We start from the raw sequence: 21,238 nt of genomic DNA, 5'->3' as shown, positions 1-21,238 counted from the left end.
TATCTGTAATCTTTCCCCCAAAATCCTTTATATTATATGTCAAAAAGAGAAGAAAGACCCTTAACAAAAGATGGATCAGATTACATTTGGGTTTTTGGTTTTTTTATTTCTTTTTGCTGTTTCAGAAGAAGTCATTCAACCCATTCTGTTCAACCCATTCTGGATATAGGTGTGAGGGGTGATGACTTCCCCAGGACAGAATCAGAATGCCAATGTCCTATCCCTATTTATTCCTTCGTAAGTTGTGGACAGCCAAATCACTGGGTTTCAAATGACAGAGCTCTCACAGGTTTCAAGAAAGAGGAAGACAGTTTTCCTAATCATTTAAGTACCACTGAGTCTGATTTGTAATCTATGGAGACTGCCAGAGAAGGCAAAGAGTTCTTGAGGAGTAATATAGAGGGGCTGGAAGTTCTGAAAGTAGTGGAGAAGAAGACTAGGATCTCAAGTCAGGAGAGTTGATTGAGAAGGGGCTTGCTACTCAGAAGTGCTAGATAAGTGATCCTAAAGACCCTGCAATTGTTGCCATTTAAATGCCTGGAAATATTGGATCTGAGTTTGTGATAGCTGAGCAGCCTGCCTTCTCAGCACTTGCGTCAAGAGACCTCATGAAAGAAAAAGGTGTGTTGGGGGATAGACTCGGTGTCAGCCATCTTTCAATTGTGTTCGTTGCCGCCGCGCCGCTGTCGCTCTCCGTCGCCAGCGCCACCTCTAGCTCTTTGAGCTCCAGCCGAAGGAGAAGGGGGGTAAGTAAGGAGGTCTCTATACCATGGCCCTTACAAAGCAGACTGCCCGCAAATCGACCGGTGGTAAAGCACCGAGGAAGCAACTGGCTACAAAAGCCGCTCGCAAGAGTGCGCCCTCTACTGGAGGGGTGAAGAAACCTCATCGTTACAGGCCTGGTACCATGGCACTCGTGAAATTAGACGTTATCAGAAGTCCACGGAACTTCTGATTGGCAAACTTCCCTTCCAGCGTCTGGTGCGGGAAATTGCTCAGGACTTCAAAACAGATCTGCGCTTCCAGCGTGCAGCTATTGGTGCTTTGCAGGAGGCAAGTGAGGCCTATCTGGTTGGCCTTTTTGAAGACACCAACCTGTGTGCTATCCATGCCAAACGTGTAACAATTATGCCAAAAGACATACAGCTAGCACGCCGCATACGTGGAGAACGTGCTTAAGAAGCCACTATGATGGGAAACATTTCATTCTTTAAAAAAAAAAAAAAAATTCTCTTCCTGTTATTGGTAGTTCTGGACGTTAGATTTTTTTTCCCCCCCTGTGGGGTCAAAAGGTACCTAAGTATATGATTGCAGGTGGAAAAATAGGGGACAGAAATCAGGTATTGGCAGTTTTTCCATTTTCATTTGTGTGTGAATTTTTAATATAAATGCAGGGACATAAAGCATTAATGCAAGTCAAAATGTTTCAGTGAACAAGTTTCAGCAGTTCAGCTTTATAACAATTATAAATAAACCTGTTAAATTTTTCTGGACAATGCCAGTATTTGGATTTTTTTAAAACAAGTAAATTTCTTATTGACTGCAAAAAAAAAAAAAAAAAAAGAAATATTGCACAGTTTGAACCCAAAGTCTCAGACAATCTACCATTACGTTACTGTGATAAGTAGAATAACCACCCCTTCAAAAAAAATAAATAAAAAGATGTTCAAATATTAATCCCCAGAACCTGTGAATAAGTTATGATCCATGAGAAAAGGGGAATTAAGGTTCAGAAACAATTAAAGTTACTCATCAACTGACTTTAAAATAGGGAGACTCTCCTGAGTTAGTCAGGTGGGCCCAAAGCAATCACAAGAGTCCTTAAAGGTAGATAAGACAGTTAAAAGAAAGAGCCAGAGAGATGGCAGTGTTAGAAGGATCCTGGCCAATATTGCTGGTTTTTGAAGATAGAGAAAGGGAATCATGAGGCAAGTAGAGCAGGCAGCCTCTAGAAGCTGGAAAAGGCAAGGAAGTAAATTCTTCCCTAGAGCCTCCAGAAAGGAATGCAACCCACCAACATCTTGATCCTAGCCTAGTGAGATCTGTGTTAGTCTTCTAATCTACAGAACAGTAAAATAATACATTTGTCTTATTTAAGCCACTAAATTTGTAGTAAATTATTATAGCAGCAATAGAAAATGAATACAATTACAAATGCCAGGAATTTTTCCTTTGCCACCATGACTACTTCATGGGGAGTCTCCTTCCCAGTTCCACACTGGATGACTCAAAGACCAAGGGAAGCCCCTGGTTACTTGGCAGAATGGTATACAGAAGATCGCATTCTTGTACTTGGGTCTGAAACTGAACTCACTACATGATGACAGGAGAGTGATAATGAGAAAAGGACACCTCTGATTTTATGATGCAAATCTGTTCTCTGTCTCTGCACAACCCAACACAAATCACCTATATTTGCAACCATCCTACCCTTCTCTGCATCATAACTGGGGATTTATTACCTCTCCACCTGTCTACAGATGGTGATTTGAAACTTATTCCCTTCTTCCCTCATAAGCATTTGACTGAATTGATTACTTTTCCTCTCCATTGTGTATTTAATCCCTCCCTCTGGTATGGAAACTTCCTGCTGTGATTTTTAAACATTATCAAGTCTCTTTCCTCAGCAAACAATCAACAAAAGAAAAACTTTCCTTCTGTTTCCTATCCTATCTCTGTCTAGAACCCTGGGGGGGGGGTGGAAAAACAACTACAACAACAACAAAATAAACCGCTCTCTGTAATAGAAGTACTGCTGTTTCATAGGTCCATTTGTCATCTCCCTTTCTTTCTTCACTTAAGTCAAACATAGAGTCACAGCTCTCCCTAAGGTGACCAATGAAATGGACATTCTTAGAGCAACTGACATTGTTGACCTCTCCTAATGTCTTCAAGCACTCCTTAATTCAACCATTTGCAAAGGACCATTCTCTATCTAGGAATGCTACTTTTCTCTCCATTTCACCTGATTATTAGTGTACATATCTCAGATTGGGAGTTACGCAGGAAGTATTGCCTAATTACGTATAATGCCTCCATTATATACTTATCACACTGTGTTTTTAAATGTGAGTTTGCGATTATTTGATTAATGTCTATCTTTCCCATGGGAATGTAAGCTCCTTGATCTCAAGGCCCATGCCTGTTTTTGCTTACCATTATAGCATAATTTCAAAAACACTGCTAAGAGCAATCCCAAGAACATTGATAGGTACTCAAAAAAGATTTGTTCAGTGAATGATAAGCTTCAAAAGGAAAAAATACACACCTAGAAAAAAGAATGAGAAATCAGTACATTTACTGAGTAGTAATGTGATAAGGACATGCTAAACACTTGGATGGCTCATCTTATTTAATTTTTTAAATGACCCAATGAAAGTAGTAGCTACATTATATAGATGAGAAAACACATTTGGAGAAGGTAAATAAATCCTCCAAGGTCTTACAGTAAAAAGTGGCAAAATTAAGACATGGAATTTAGACATACTTAGTCCAAAGATTATGCTATGTGGTCTCACACTCATCCTGTCTTTACCTAAAATTTTGCTATCTTGTTCAATTTTTGCATTAATTTCAATTTTTTGAAGTATTGCATTAAACAATAACTTTTTTTGATAAATGTGTTTTTGATGCCTCCTTACATTTTGCAGCTGAGATAAGGGCCTCACTTGCCTTACTTACCCCATCCTAGTCTGGCCCTGCACAAATTATAGGGTTTGGTTAAAATGTTTATTTGAAAAGTAAGCTATACCTGGAATCAAGCCATAGAAATCGGCCTCTCAGAGAGAAAATAGGAGAAACCAATATTTTTAACCTGGATCTGAAGGATGAGAATGGGTTTAATAACAGGCTCCATCACTCAGTAAGGTAATGACGAGTGATCTGAAGGAGCAGTGACAGGTGATTCTCTACCGCGCCAAGGGCAGAAAAAGAGAGAAAGCCTTCCAGGATTTTCTATGCAGACATAAAAATAAGTTTATGTTTGGCACAAACATCACTTCTACCATATTCCGTTGGTCAAAGCAAGTCACAAGCCCAGCCCAGATTCAAGAGGAGGGCCAATATACTCCACCTCTTGATGAGAGGAGTTGCCAAGTCACGTTGCCAGGGGTATATATTCAGATAGGAGAATGGCTCTTACTATTTTTTGCCAATATTCTACTACAGGTAGCAATGTTACTACCATCATAACATTACTAGCACTGAGTAAATTAGTTATTCATTTGTAAATCTTTGGCAGTTTAGTTGGCAAATGACAGTATGTTGTTGTTTTATTTTGCTTCTTGATACTTAATGGTGAACCTCATTTTGAAAACTGTGGATGGAAATCACATTCCGCAACATTCTGATTGCCTTCGAGGGAGAAGAAGTGATTCTCAAATAAGAGACACTTTAGTTTCTGTTTGTTTGTTGTTGTTTTTCTTGATAGAAGAAAAATTTGCAGCCACCTCTATTCCCCTGCCTGCTCATTTAAGAGACTCAGGTCAATTTACTCTTGGAGACATGTGATCACTGGGTTTGGGCACATCGTGTTAGGAAAGGCCATCTGCAGGTCAGAAATGATGAGATACCAAGGAAAGAGAATCTGCTGAAGCCCTCTCTATTAAAAATGCATTCTCTGAGTAACACTTAATGTCTCCAAGAGTAAGTAAAAATATTTTAGAACCACCTGGGAATGGACTAAACGGATGATCTTCTGGTTTGCGCCTCCTGGATGCAGTTCTCCCGTCCACATCCAAAGTAAAGGAATTAATCAGGGAAACAAGTTCTCTAGTTTTCCTTTACTGCCTGCCTCAAACAAGGTTTCATTATTAATGGAAATTGTTATAGAAAAACTTGGGATTTTTTCCCCATGTATTGTTTATATGCCTGTTTAAATTCAAATTTGAGCCAGCAGCTAGGGAAATAAGAATATTTGAAGTATACGGCAAACATCTCATATGCTGAAACCTGATTTATCCAGAAGCGTAAATGCTGAATTATACACCTCCCATTTACTCTAAATCGTACTGCCCACATCTTTGTGGGGCTGCCCATAAGATGTCTAATGAGTTATATGCCAGCACTTATTTAACAAGAAAAGAAACCAAATAGAGCGTAACTGAAACCTGGGTACATTTTGTTTTTGTTTTGTTTCAGAGAGCTGTCAGATATTTCAGTCCAATCTTAAAGTTGCTGCTTTCCTTTATTGCAAGTCGACTTCAGAATTTTAGTTACCTCTTGCTACAAAAGGTTTCAGTTTACAGGGTGGCAGGAAGAATGAAGATCGATGGTTGCTGGGTCTGGTTGGTCATACCAATTTGTACTGCAATCTAGGTGCTGCAATCTCTGAGATTTGAGTTTAAATGTGTGCCTTGCAGCTTTAGAAGAAAGATGCAGTCTGCATACAGCTGTAGATCAACGCTGCCAGTTTATTCACAGGATGAGGCATTCATCATGCCTGTGCACATGGGCATTTCGTGGGATAGAGAAAGGAAAGGAAAAGAAAAGGATAGAGATGAGATGAGAGAAGAAAAGAAGACAGAAAAGGAGGGAGGGAGTAAGAAAGAAAGGGAAGGAGGGAGAGAGGAAAGGAGGAGGGGGGGACACAGGGAGGTGATCTTATTTATTTTCCTAAAATAGCACAGTTACAGCTGTATCTTTCGGATAACAAATCATGGTTTGTCCATAGAAAATAGCATAGGTTGAAAATATATATATTATTGCTTAATAAATACATGCCTAATAAAAATCTAATAATAACTAACCTCCAATGCATACTGAATAATAAACAATATTTTTACTGGTATATATCTGTAATTAATACAAATTAATTGCTTTTTTCAAAATCTTGGCTTTGAGACATTATCTTTCTAATTTGCCTCATAAAGTGCCCGACAATATTGCTATTTTGAAATATTTGCATTTGAAGGATTTCATGTGATTCATAATTCAAATTTTTTATTTCCAAATAATCACACTAAATTTGTAATGAAAGCCAAGTATCCTTCTTATTTTATGAGTTTGAAAACTGAGCAACACAATGGGTTCAGAAGTTCTAATTTTATAATGCAAGCACATTCCAACTTTCAATGATTTAGTTTCTTGCTTAACCTTTGAGACAAGTCATATCACATGCTACTTTACACATGTGATTGCTTTTAATTGCTTGTTTTCTTGTCCCATGACACCCTGAGGAAAGGCAATAAGAAATAACATCTTTTCTTTGTAGTGGAGGAAAAATAGCTATAGCTCATTTTATAAATACAAATCCTTGGGAAGTCACACAAGAAGCATCATTCCTGATTCAGTGCAGAGTTTGGATTGTGAATCATAGAACAGGTCTAGCTTGATTCTTTGGTATCATGTGCATATTTGAACCGGGGGTGCCTACTGAGTGGAGAATGGAGTTTGCAGGCCAGAATTTTTCCTGCTTAGTGTCTTTTTGTTTGTTTGCTTGTTTCTTCAAGACAAATACTTTGCAAAGAAAATATTTTCTTTTAGGTTAGGGATGGATTTAGTTTCTGTTAGTGAAACTGAATGTTAAAGTAATAAGTTAGTATGATCTCACAGCAAGAAATAGATATCTCATGTTTATTTTGTTTAAACAATTGGAGCAGATTTTATATACTATGCACAGACTAACCATATTTCAGATGGGAAAAATTTATTTTTTGCATACATAAGGTTAGACTTAACACATTTATTTAATAAAGAGGAATGCTGTGTGTTTAAAGTATATAACTAGGAAAGTTACTCTTTTCTCTAAAACAACCTAAGACAATCCCTTTGGCTCTATTCTCTGGGTTAGATTATGCTCTGATGGTAAAGAAGAGAAGTCATAGGAGACTTTAAAATGGTAAGTGAATAGTCAAGTTTAATCCAGATGAAAAATGTCTCCCCTCTTCACTCAGTCTGAAGGAAACCTTTACATTTATGTATATGTATAAAATCATACTTTCATATACTATCACAGTTATCTTTCCCATTCCAGAGCTGATGATAGGCTTATAGAGAAAGGGCACATATCTTTGGTAAAGAGTTGTATGCAATGATCAATAACTGGTAATTCATGCTTAAGTACATCATAGCCGTTAGCTTAGAAATATTTGCAATAGCCCATATTTTGCTCATTCAGTCATTATTCCATTTTCTCTGTCTCCAAAGAATCAGTTTAATCATATGGTATGATGATGCTAAGAGCTGGTTTAAGACCTTTAGAGACCCTAAATTTTATAAAGAGAATGCACCCAACACACAGTCAAACCATGACCAGTACTAAATCATATAATAAGTATTAGGAATTGCAAAGTTTTTGATTTTTCCCACAGAGATATTGATTTTTTTAAAATCATGTTTAATATTATTTTCAAAGAAGATTTGTTGTTCTTGTTTGCTGGTCTCTAAACACAACCTTGACCTGCCTCTTGGGTGTTTCAGAGTGACAATGTCTCACACGTCAACACTGCAGTAGCACCAGATTTTAACATTCAATCTTTGTTTCCTTTTCCCCATCTTCTTGAATATTTTAATTAGGAATAATTTCAATAGTAACATTTGAATTACCTAATATAGTCTTTAAACAACAGTCCAAATAAAGAAAAAAAAATGTTCCCCTTAAATGGAATTGTCAGCTTTGCTGAGCATTCAGAGTATCTGAGTATAAGGTGCTACTCTGAATTAGCTCTTTAGTTTTCATTAAATCATTATATTGAACAAGTTAAATATCTCTGCTCCTAATTTAAAATGGTAATGATAATGAGAAGCTGAAAATAAAAGTGCAATGAGGAATATCAGGGACATGCACGTCAAATTTAATAAAAGGATTCTTTATCCTTGCTTTAGCTTTGGCTTTATTCTTTTGACCCAAAAAGAACATTGGAATCTTGATATAAAAGAGAAGGCTATAAAATAAAGTGTAATGACTTCAGAGATGAATGTATTGGTTCATGTATTACTTGGTATTGAAATTAAGAATCTCTTAGAAAACCAAATTTCCAAAACTTATTACAAAGACATAATTAATAATTCTACCTGAAACAATTCCTTTTTGCTATAATTATTATAAGTGTTATATAAAGATATGGTTTAATCAAATCTCTTTGGTCAGGAATTTACCTGAAGCTCTTCTTTAAGTATTTTTACAACTTTATATATTTTGCTATACAGTAAGTGATTTTTATTTCTATATTTGGACATTATCTGCTAATATAAAATGGCTTATCCCAGACACAACATGAGAAGGTGAAAAGCATTACTTGCAAATTTCCTCAGAAGACAATTCACTTCATGATGTATTTACTGTACGTTGTCTTTAAAATGATCACTGACGTATACGTTTTACGTGTTTTAGAGCCAAATTGCATTAGAAGACAATGATGCAATACGGGGCAGAAAAAAAGGAAGTTAGTTATAGTTTGAGATGTCAGTTTCTTCTGACTGACAAAACCGTTTCCTTCAACTGACAAAAACCATTAAGTGCTTAGAGCTGGGGCATAGGTAGGTGGATTTACATGGCCACAAGAGGGCAGCAGATGGTCTAAAACTAATGAACTGAGGCGATGCATGTGGAATGATTGCAGTAGTGAAAGTTTTTCGGTCTAGACAGTAGTTTCCAACCTGATTATGAAAATGCAAGGAAGGAAGGAAAGAAAGGGAAGGAAGGAAGAAGGGAGGAAGGGAGAGAGGGAAGGAGGAAGGGTAGGAGGGAGGAAGATGTGCTAAGAAAGATAAAAGATACAAAAACGCAGGTTCTTTTTAACAGGTTTGTTTTTTGTTCATTTGCTTCTTTTTGACATAGGGATGCAGTGTGTGTGTGTGTGTGTGTATTACCAACAGTTAAACTTCTGCTCAGCTGCCCAAGGCCAAAATACATAGAAACTCCTAGTTCTGCCCAAATCTACCTCCAAAGGGCACAACTGTTGGTAAACCTGCCCCCTACAAAAAGTAGCTTCTATCTGTATAGCTTGCTCTTCTCATAAACCATCATTTTTTTCTCTCCTGAATAATTAAACCCATCAAAACATGGATTTTTGAAAATCAAACAGCATAATCTGCCTGGTTCTGCCCCTATGCCTCCGTAGTCCTAATCCAGGAGCCAGAAATTTCACTTTTTTTTATGTTTGATTTTTTTTCATCATTTTCAATTATTTCTTGCCACAGGTTATGTTTCGTGGCTATGGTCAAGATACCACTAGGGAATTTAAGTCTGCATGTTCATTATTCTCTCACAGTTCTTCACAAAGAACTCAAGAACACCAAAAAGACATAACTTACTAGTTTGCTTCCCCTATACAATTAATCCACCACTAAGCCCCCTTATCTGGTTTACTAGGCTTTGCCTCAGTAATACTGAATTACATGTAAAACATATGCAGGCTTAGATGGTACATACAGTGGTATATACAGTATACCACTGCATATAGTGAATGGAGACTATTGCAGCTTTCTTCAGTGGAGGTACCATTCATTCATCATTACATCTGGCACATCCCCATTAAGTAGCTATTATATAAATAAATTCTTGGGAAGTCACGCAAGAAGCATCAGTCCTGATTCAGTGCATAGTTTGCATTATGAATCACACGATAGGTCTAGCTCTCCAGTTCTTTTTACAATTACATCAGGCATCCAATTTTTATTATAATTTGGAATAGTGAATATTTACCCAGGTCTCAATGATCTGGGCTCAAAAGTCCATGGAAAAAGAAAAGAAAAGTAAGAATATGTGTCTTAATTATATTGAGTGATATATACCAATATGCAACAACATGCCTTTGGAATATTTTCAATTTACCTGCTTCCTCACTCAGTCATTTACAAAACCTTAAAAAGGGACATAAGTAAGTATGGCAAATATGGTTTCACTCCCTCTTTTTTGCATCTGTTTTCTATCAGATAGTCTTGGCTATGAGCAGAAAAATGATGACAGTGTGTGCATAAAAGTAGTAAAAGTGTTTCATGAAGAAACTACATAATGCATAAAGCTATAAATAAATAGCCCATAGTTCATTATGAGGAGAGAACTATGCCTTGTTCTAGTCAGAACGCTTGCTAACTTTGAGGAAAATAATGAACACATTATATGCCAGGTATTCCTCTAAGTACTTTAAATGTATTACTCATTCTAGACTTAAAGCAACCCCATAATTTGGTCTTATTATTACCATATCAGTTTTATAACTGAAGAAAATAGGACAGAGAGTATCAAGTAACTTGCCTAAGGTTATACAACTAGGAAGTGAAAAGCCTTCTGCAAAACCAGCCTTTGTAAGTTTTGGCCTCCCAGGTAGGAAGGGTGAGGAGAACACACAGCTGCTTTGACTATAGAGATGGCTTATTTTCTCCCTTTAAAGTAGGAGAATAGGAAGTTTAGCAAAAATAACTAGAGGCTACTAGAATGAGTAAATGAGAATAGTCGCTTGAACCATAGAAATGGGTGTTACATGTTTCACAATGTAGCTTGAGAAATTAGTGCCCAAATAGCTAACATAACTTCTCAATCCTATCCTAGACTTTTCATGTGTTTTTAACATTTCATAAAATTTTTCTTTACAATTTTGCCTTTGGTGTGTTTCTAGCCAAAATCCCTAAAACAATAAAAAGATAATTGGGCAGAGAATCAGGATACACAGGTTCTAGAACAAGTTTTTTCACCCTATAGACCAACTTATCAAATTCAGTCATTTTACAGAAAATATATATGTTTGTTTTGCTTTCCATTATATAAAACATGAGGTTTGGCTATGGGTATTTTTAGCTCTAATTTTTTAAAAATAATTATAATCCAGCAGATTGGAATACATCCTAGGTTCTTTTTTACTCATTCCTTTTGTTATGTGCTACACCCTGGAAGAGAGAGACAAGCTTTCAACCTCTGAGTGCCTGACCTACTGTCTGATATATCTCTACGACACAGCTAGCCCTCATGGGTGATGGCTCCAGAGGAAATGTTTCCATGTCACAATTTCTAGCTTGTCTACTTGATCCAGCTTTTTGAGAGATGCTTTCTCCATAACAGAAATAAAGCATTTCGGAGTGATTCTGTGTTTGCCTGTGTGTGTGTGTGTGTGTGTGTGTGTGTGTGTGTGTGTGTGTATGCATAATTCTTATTAGGTCAGTGAATTGGCCTATTTATGTTAATAGTGCTGCCTTAGTTAAAATCAAAATGATTCCAAATTTCTGATTCATTGTCCACTGGTCCTTCACTCTGGTATCCCATACTCAGTGAGACAATAAATCCAGCAACTTCTACCCTAAGTGTCTCAGTCAGCTTGGGCTGCTACAATTAATTACTATAGACTGGGTGGCTTAAACAACAAACATTTATTTCTAACACTTCTGGAAACTGGGAAGTCCAAGATCATGGTGCCTGCAAATTTGGTGTCTAGTGAGGGCCCTCTTCCTGATTTGCAGAGAGCAGTCTTCTTGCTGTAACCTCACATAGTAGAGAAAGAAAATCTCTCTCATGTCTATTCATATAAGGTCACTGACCTCATTCATGAGGGCTCCACCTTTGTGACCTAATTATCTTCCAAAGGCCCCACTTCCAAATACCGTCACATTAGGGATTCAGGTTCCAATACATTCATTTTAGTGGGATACAAACATTCAATTGGTAACACTAAGCAAAGAATGTATCTGTATAAATATATATTCCCATCTTTTGTATTACTGTTATCATTATAGTGTAGACTCTTTTTACTCTTCTGGGCTGTTAAATCAACTCATAACTTATTTCCCACCCTCAGGCTCTCTCCACCCTAATCCATCTTCCAGAGAGCTGTCAGAGGAATTTTCCTCAGCATGACTCTGATCATGTTACTTTCCTCCTCAAAAATCTTTAGTGATTACCACTTTTTACCCAATCAAATGTGAACACATGGCAAGGTGATTAGGGCTCTCTGGAGTATGACCCCTAGATAGCACTCTCTGAAGAGGCAAAATGGAATTCAAGAAAATCTGAGCTACACACTGGACACCAAACAATTGTGTCCCTCATTTTCCTCATTTATAAAATTAGGTTAGACTACATAATCTTGCAATCACCTTCTGAAACCAATATCTTGTGAGTACAGCTTTTCAGCTTTAACCTCTGCTTCTCTACTTCAGACACCTAATATCACCAAAATGAACTAAACTGCGAGCCACTGCTAGAATATGAGCTTTATTTCTACCAGCATGCTTGTATTCATAATGCCATAACTCACAAACTGTTCTTCCAGCCAAAGTGTCAATCAAAACCCTGCTGTCATTAGGATTCTGCTCAATCTACCATCCAAAGCTTCTTTCTCCTGCTTCCATATCTCTACAAAAAACACTGCATTCTCCATATTTATGTCTTAGCTCCTGTCTTAGTCATTTGGGGCTACTGTAATAAATACCATAGATTGGGTGGTTTAAACAACAAACATTTATTTCTCACAGTTCTGGAGGCTGGGAAATCTAAGATAAAGGCACTAGCAGACTTGGTGTCTGGTGAGAGCCCACTTCCCGGCTTGTAGATGGCCACTTTCTCATTGTATCCTCACATGGTCAAAAGAGAAAGAGAGAAAGAGCTCTCACATGTCTCTTCTTATAAGGGCACTAATCCCATTATGAGGAATCTACCATCATGACTTAATTGCATCCCAAAGGTCCCATCTCCAAATACCATCATAATGGGGATTAAGATTTCAACATATGAATTTGGAGGGGCACACAAACATTCAGTCTATAGTAGCTCCCCTATTCAAATTAAGCCTGAAGTGGGCAGAAACCATGTTTCTTTCATCCTTTTGATCACCCTGGGACCTTGTTCATTATAGATTTTCAATAAATTGAATGATTTACTAAATTATAAGATATGAAAATCAAAGAATATAGTAGATTCAGATTTCTGATAAAAACTTCAAATGAAATTAATATGCCTTAATGAAGTTCCAGAAGAAAGTTTACCTATCTCTCAAGTGATGATTCACTGAGACCAAGAGTTCTGAAGGGTCACTGGCAGCTAACAGTCACAGAGAAGGAAGAAAATTTCTATGTGACTTGATCTATTTCCTCAAAAGAACTCCTCTGGAGTGAATAAACACTCTGAAGAAATGGTATTGAATACAGCCATCTATGAGGCCCTGAAAAGAAATACTTCTAGGAGTTAAATTTATTTCTTAAAATATTAAAAAGAACTTCTCCTTATGATAATTCCATTTTAAAACAAACAAAAATAATGGCATTTATTAAAGCACATGTATTGAATTAAAAATAAATTGATAAGGACATATAATCTTTAAAGAAAGATGAAAACATATAGTTTTACTTCTGTAACAGAGAAGAACTGAATATAAAAATAATTATTTAGATATATAATAAATATATGTCACCTTTCTTCTTCTAACAGTAGAAATAACTGATGATCACAACTCTTGGAAATAATATCTTAATTCACAATTTGTGAAAGTTAACAAAAACAAGTCTTGGAAATGTGTGTTTTTTTCACTTGCTTTCTCAAAAAAGTAAAAAGTTTAACATTAAATTTAACGAAAACTAATCAAAAATAGAACAAGGCAGGTTTCACAAAGCTGTATCAAAAATAGCATCTAATTTTAGAAAAAAAACTAACATCTTGGATAAGAAAATACATAGACATACAGTACAAGACAATTTTCTTTACAATATTCTAATTCATCTTCTTGCCTTTGAGATTTCTCCTACTTCCAAAATTTTTCCTAATACTCCATCCCTACTCATTAGTCATGGCTTTCCAAGGGCCTCAGGAAAAAGCAAAAAAAGAGACAGAGACCTCTGACTTTTTACGCCTTCCAAAAATCACTCAGGCTCATGGTGCCTTCTGGCATCATAGAAGAATAAATAATCTAAATTCAAAGGAGTATATATGATAGCCTTATATGAAAAGATTTTAAAACCCTTTACCCAAGAAGTTTAACCTCCCTCCTCACAAAAATATTTTCAGATACATGAAATTATAATAAGTCTGATGACCCTGCCCAAAAAGATGTAGCGAAGTCACTCTGGACAATGTAATGATGTTACGCTAACCATCCTTTAAGTCAGATATTCATCTTACAACCAAATATATTTTCAGAACTATAAACGAACCTGATCTGACCCTGTGCTGTGCTCTGTTGAAGCACAGATATAAAAAAACGCACCCCCATGTTCTTAACCTTATCATCTAATTGTCTTATGTTCCTTGAAAAGTCTATGTCATTACATCCTTGCTTTCTTATCCCAGTACCTTTGAGACCAAAAGCATATATCTTCAGGATGGCAGTAATGTGCTTTCTATGAAAAATAGGCAAGCAGCAATAGGTTGAGATATGGATTTCAAATCCAATATTCTGGACCTGTCACACAAAACCTGAATGTCACCTTATATTAAACCTTTCTTATGAGAATGTCAATTCACTTGCTTAAATTATAAAACTGTTCTTATATGTAAAGTGGTATAATATTGTTTGAAAGTAGACTGTTGTAAGTTAAAATGCATATATTGTAAAATGTAGACCAACTCCTAAAAAAATTTTGAAAAGAGATATAGTAAATAAACCAATCAATGAGTTCAAATGGGAAAACCAAAAATTACTCAATTAATGCAAAATAAGAATTCCTCAATTCATGCAAAATAGGACAGGAAAAAAAGTAAAAGAACAGAAGGGAAAAATTTTTAAACACGTAACTCAGCATAGAAATGAATCTAACAAATTTGACATTTACATTAAATGTAAATGATCTGTATGCCCCAATTAAAGGGAGAGATTGACACACTGGATAAAAAAGCAAGACCTATTTGCTCTCTATGAGAAAGCCATTTTTAATACAAAGAAATAGATAGTTTATAAGTAAAATCCGGAAAAGAGATAGATCTTGAAAACATTAATCATAAGAAAGTTGGAAGCATTCTGTAAATATCAGGCAAAGTGGACTTCAAATCAAGGGAAATTACGAGGGATAAAAAGGGATAACTCATAAGGATTAAAGGGTCAACTCATTAAGACAATGTAAAAGTTCTAAGAGTACATGTACCCAGTAACAAATCTTCAAAATACTTGAAGCAAAATATAACAGAACTAAAAGGAGAAATAAACATCTGCATTGCAGTTGGAGACCATAACACTCTTGACAGAAAATAAGGAGCCATATAGAGGGCCTGAACAACACAGTCTACAACTTAATCTAATTGACATTATAGAATATTCCACTTTACATCACCAGAATACACATTAGTTCCAAGGACATATGAAACATTCATAAAGATAGACCATAAACAAGTTTCAATAAATTTAAAAAGATTGAAAACATAAAAGCATATTTTCTGACCAAACTGAAATTAAACTAGAACTCAATAACAGAAAAATATATAGAAAATCCCCTACTATCTGGATAATTTAAAACACAAGTCTAAATAACTCATGGTTCAAAGAAGAAATTGCAAAAAAAAATTAGAAAGTATTTTGTACTGAATGAAGATGAAAACACAGTATCTCAAAATCTGTGAGATGATGCTAAAGCAGTGTATATAGGAAAAATTTCATCTTAATTTTAAATGCTTAGATTAGAAAAAAAGGGTCTCAGATCAATGATCTAAGTTTTCACATGAATAAACTAAATAGAAAGAGCAAATCAAACACATAGTAAGCAAAAGGTAGAAAATATTGAAGATGTAAGAGGAAACAAATGTAAGAGAAAATAGACAAAGAATGGAAAAAAACAATGAAACCTCGAAAAGGCCAATAGCACTGGCAAATCTCTTGCTAGGGTTATCCAAAAAAAAAAAAAAAAAAAAAGAAAGAGAGAAGACAAAGAAAGAGAAAGAGAGAAGACAAAGACAGCAATATTGGAAAAGAAAGATAGGATTTTACATATCTTACAGGTATTACAAAGATAATACAAATTATGCAAAATCTATGTCAATAAATTTAAAACCTCAAATGAAATTGAATAATTCCTTAAAAGGCTTATTACCAAAGTGATTCAGAAAGAAATTGAAAATCTGAGTATTCCTTTATCTAGTAAAGAGACTGAATTTTGGTTAAAAACTTTCCCACAAAGAAAAGACAAGGCCAAGTTGTCTGTACTAATCAATTTCATCAAATATTTAAGAAAGAATTACTCTTCCACAAACTCGATCAGATAATTGAGGAGAAAGAAAAAACTCAGTGAATTCTATAAGGAAATTATGACCCTGCTACCAAAATCAAAGACATTACAAGAAAATAAAACTTCAACACCTTCACAGATATAGATGCAAAAAAAACCTTCACAAAACACAAGCAAATGAAAACCAGTAATGTGTATAAAGGGTATTATTACATCATGATGTTTATTTCATGAATGTAAGTTTGATTTAAGAGTAAAAACATCATTTAAGAACTACTAAATGATGTTGCAAATGGCAGAATTTTCCTCTTTTTTAACAGTGATTAATATTCCATTTTATGTATATACCACATTTTCTTTATCCACTTACCTGTTGACAGATACTTGGGTTGTTTCCATATCTTGGCTACTGTGAATAGTGAGACAATGAACATGAGAGCACAGGTATCTCTTCGAGATCCTGATTTCAATTATTTTGGATATATACCCAGAGAGGAATTGCTGGAACATATGGTAGTTCTATTTTTAATTTTTTGAAGAACCTCCATACTGTTTTCCATAGTTGCTGCACCATTTTACATTCCCACCAACAGTACACAAAAGTTCCAATTTCTATACAACCTCACTAACATTTCCTATGCTAAGTGAAATAAACCAGTCACAGAAGGATAAATACTGCATGATTCTACCTATATGAGGTATCTAAAACAGTCAAAGTCATAGAAGCAGAGAAAACAATAGTGGTGCCAGGGGCTGGGGGGATGAGAGAAACAGGGAGGTGTTATTCAATGGGTATGAAGTTTCAGTTATGCCAGATAAATCAGTTCTAGAAACCAGCAGTACCATGTAGTAGTGTCTAGAGTTAACAATACAATATTGTGCACTTCAAAATTTGTTTAAAAATATGACATACCAGGAAACTCTGAGAAGTATTAGGTATGTTTATTACCTTGATTGTGCAGATGGTATCACAAGTGTTTGCATATGTCCAAACTCATCAAATTGTACATATTAAATATGTGCATTTCTTTGTATATCAATTATACCTCAATAAAGCTGTTAAAAACAATAACGGAACCTATCTCAAGAATTGTTCTAAGTATTGAATGAAGTAATGTTTGTTCCTTGCTTAGCACAGCATCTGGCATAGGATAACCATTCGAAAATCATACAATAGAATAAAATACTCAAAACACTTTCAATAAAAGAAGAACTAATACATGAGTTTAGTCAGTTTGCAGAATAGTAGATCAATATACAAAAATGATTATTTTTCTATATCCTAGAAAAAAATAGAAATCAAAATTTAAAAACTAACATCTACAACAGCATCCAAAAACCATAAAATATTATGGGTAAATTAGCAAAGATTTTGTAAGACTTGCACACTGAAAACTATAAAGGATTGCTGAGAAAAATTTAACATCTAAATAAGTGGAGAGATACACCATGTTGATATATCAGAAAGAATATTCAATATGGTCAAAATATTAATTATCCCAAAAGTGAACTCTAGATTCTATACAATTATAATCAAAATTTGAGGTTTTTTTGGGTAGAAATTAATAAGCTGGCTCTAAAATTTATAAGAAAATTTAAAGAATCAAGATTAATTTTTAAATTTTGATAAAGAAGAACAAAAGTGAAAGAAGTATGTTGCTTGATTTCAAGACTTACTCTGAAGGTACAATAATCAAGACAATGTGATACTGACTTAAAGACAGAGATACAGATCAATGGAACAGAAGAAAGAGTACAGAAATAAGTCAACAAATATGTATTTACTTGATTTTTGATGTTGCTAAGGCAATTCAATGGTGAAAAGATAGCATTTTTCAAAAAAAAAGTAGTGATAGAATAAATATCAGTATAGGAAAAATAAACTCAGATCTTACTTTACACACAAAAATGAAATGGATCTAGACCTAAACATAAAAGTTAAAACTTTAAAATTTCTAGAAGAAAATCTTTGTGATCTTGGGGAAAACAAATATTTACTAGAGAGTTCACAAAAAGCAATAACATGAAAGAAACAATAAATTGAGCTCTGTGAAATTAAAAAAAAATTCTCTTTGAAAGACATGATTAGGAAAATTAAAAGGCATAAAATTAACTAGGAAAAATATTTATGATATGTATATCTGAAAATTAGCTTGTATCCAGAATATTTAAAGAACTCATATGTATCAATAAGAAGAATACAAAAATATTTAAAGTAGGAAAAACTATTAAAAATAGAAACAAACTTCACAAAAGAAGGTATACTAATGGCCAATGTACACAGGAAAAGATACTCAACACCATTAATCCTCAGGGAAATGCAAATTTAAATTACATTGAAATACCACTTCACAACCATTAGAAGAGCTAAAATTAAAAGGATTGTTAAAATCAAATATTGGCTAGGATGTGGAAGAATGGAATTCTTAAACATTGTTAGTGAGAATGCAAAATGGTACAGTTACATTAACAAACAGTTTGGAAGTTTCTAATAAAGTTCAGCATAACCTTACCATATGAACCAGCAGTTACACCTTCAGGTATTTACTCAAAAGAAATAAAAGTCCAAACAAACTTTGTACACAAATGTTTATAGTAGCTGTATTCATTATAACCAGAAACTCGAAACAGCCCCAAAGAACATCAACAGGTAGATGAATAAACAAATTGTAGTTTATCCATGTGAATATAACTCAGCAATAAAAAGCAACATCCTACAAACACTTACAGTAATGTGGATGAATATTTAAAACATGATGCTGAGAAAAAAAGTCAGATGTAAAATATATGTGATGCCATTTATTTAAAACTACAGGAAAGACAAACCTAATATATTGATCAAAAGCAGATCAATGGTCATCAAGGTGGGGGATGAGGGAAGGTTGAGTAGGAAGGGGCACAAGGAAATCTGTTGGGGTTATAGGATGTTCTATATCTTGATCATTGTGCACAGATTTGGCAAACTTCTTCACTGCACTTAAAATACATTCATTTTATAGTTTGTAAATTAAACCTCAATAAATTTATTAAAATTGGTCCGCTAAAATTTTTTGAATAGAAATAACATGGCAACTATTTCTATTACATGATATCAGTCCTTATTACTTCAGAGCCCACAAAGTTAGCACTGCCCAAAACCAGGCACCTATGACCTCCATCTAAAACAAATGGATTATAGCTGAAAGCAAATTAGTTCGATTAATAAATTAACGGACTATTGATAAAAATTCCCTAGAAATATTCCAAACTAATGATGCTTCAGTATTTCATTAATCAAATATTGAGAACATCTTGCATCCTTTTCTCTAACAAAGGATACTTCTAGTTAGCAGTAAGTCCTGAATCATAAAGTAAAAACACAGGGAGTTTTAGAGGTCTGGTTCAACCTAGGTAGAATGAGCGGATAGGCAAGTTCTTTGTATATTCGGTGATATCCTGTCCAACATAAGGGCCATTCTCCTGTCAGCACTGAATAAATGGCAAACTACAAAAATATTAACCTTGATAACTGCCAGGTAAATTTGAGGAAGTTTAATGTTACTTGGAAATATAAAAGGATATGTTTCCCATCTGCAGTCTGTAAGAATAAGAAAAAGAGGACAGATATGTTAATAGTCAGCTGCCCTCACCCCTTTGTGTTCTCAAACTATCTCTTTTTTAAACAGCCTGGCAGAAAGGAGAACTATACCACTGATTTTCTGAACAGGAAACAGACACAGCAAGAAAGCAGCCCATGAAGCGGAGACTCTTTGAGTGCCTTGTACAGTTCATCAGTGCACACAGATCTGGCCTCTAATGAAGCCATTTACATGCAGATGCAGGCCTGGGTGTGTGGACACCAGTCCCAACTCTGGGAATTGTTGTTTCATCTAATCAAAAGAAATTTGCACATGAAAGCCACATCCGTGTTCATTAACCCCACAGCTCTCTCAATATTGCTTCTCTATTATTCCTAACAAAATTGCAAACCTTCATATGATTAGGTACCCCACTTCAGAGCTTTATTTTCCCCCCATCCTCAACCCAGGCCTGCATCTGAATGCAAAACTGAATGTGGGTCTGTAAGACTGAATAATTTGTAAGTACACTTACTGAAAACCAACCCCAAGCACCTTTTTTTCACATTGATTGACCTACATAGACACACTCTTTCTCTCTTCCCCAACAGAGGAGAATCTTCCTTGCTTACAATTTTATCATCAGGGAAAATACAAAAATACTCTTCAGGATGGGAATTCCAAGACAGTAAGTTTAATCGTCAACTTTATTTGCATGTGCAAACAAGATAAAAATCACAGTTGGATCTGGTGGCGAATATTACTCACACATTACATTGGAATATAAAGGCCATAAGACAAGTATTTGCATCAAGTCCTAAAAACAAAATTCATGGTTATCAGTTGATATAGGTCCATCACACACTTAATAAGAATTACCTCTCCTGTCAATTGTGTGGATGTTAACTGTGCAGAACTTGTGCCAGTGATCAGCTACATTGTCTTCTCATAGCGGACAAACAGGATGCATAATATTTGTACCTGTTTTTATTATCAAAGATAATCCTGAGCCCAAAACTTCCAATATATGTAATAAATGTACTGGAATTGCTTATTTTGCTAGTAATAGCAAACTGAGTTTCTGTTTCTATAGAATTAGAAGAGCAAGAATAACTTAGCTTTGTTAATGCAATTCAGCAGCGACCTGCTGGGAAGTCTGGGGCTGAGAGGCCAGGCGGATCTTCCTGCCCACTCAGTGTCTGGCCTTTTTGTTGAAGCTGCCAACAGTGGTCTTAATTAGTGCCAATTATGATTTTTTTTTAATGTGGACACCTGTATAATGTGAACTCGATGGAGTCCTACCACATTTTCTATCAACTATTAAACAGCTGTCAGAGGTTGACAATTTTTAGTTGTTATTGTTCTGGGAAAGTTTCAGATGACTAGACTAGAGGTTTACTTATTTATGTCTCATTTGTATTAATGCTCTAAATCATCTAGACCTCTATTATTTTCTTTTCTAAAGATATATATTTATTTTCAGAAAAAAATACAGCTTATAGATCCTTCAGAAAACAAGCAAACAAGTTGAAGTGTGATTCTGTGTTTTCAGTTTACTGAATGACTTTAAAAATTATATATCACCTGATTATTACTATTGAAGA

At 35.0% G+C, this 21,238-nt stretch overlaps 1 pseudogene; it reads left to right on the top strand.

The window, feature by feature from the left end:
- The first annotated feature begins 726 nt into the window (after positions 1-726).
- Positions 727-1,218, top strand: LOC133085382 (histone H3.3C-like; annotated as a pseudogene).
- Positions 1,219-21,238: the final 20,020 nt, after the last annotated feature.

This window comes from Eubalaena glacialis, chromosome 2 (assembly GCF_028564815.1).
Source record: "Eubalaena glacialis isolate mEubGla1 chromosome 2, mEubGla1.1.hap2.+ XY, whole genome shotgun sequence".
Taxonomy (NCBI): Eukaryota; Metazoa; Chordata; class Mammalia; order Artiodactyla; family Balaenidae; genus Eubalaena; species Eubalaena glacialis.
The sequence above is the reverse complement of the archived record's forward strand: the minus strand, read 5'-3'. Positions and strand labels throughout refer to the sequence as shown.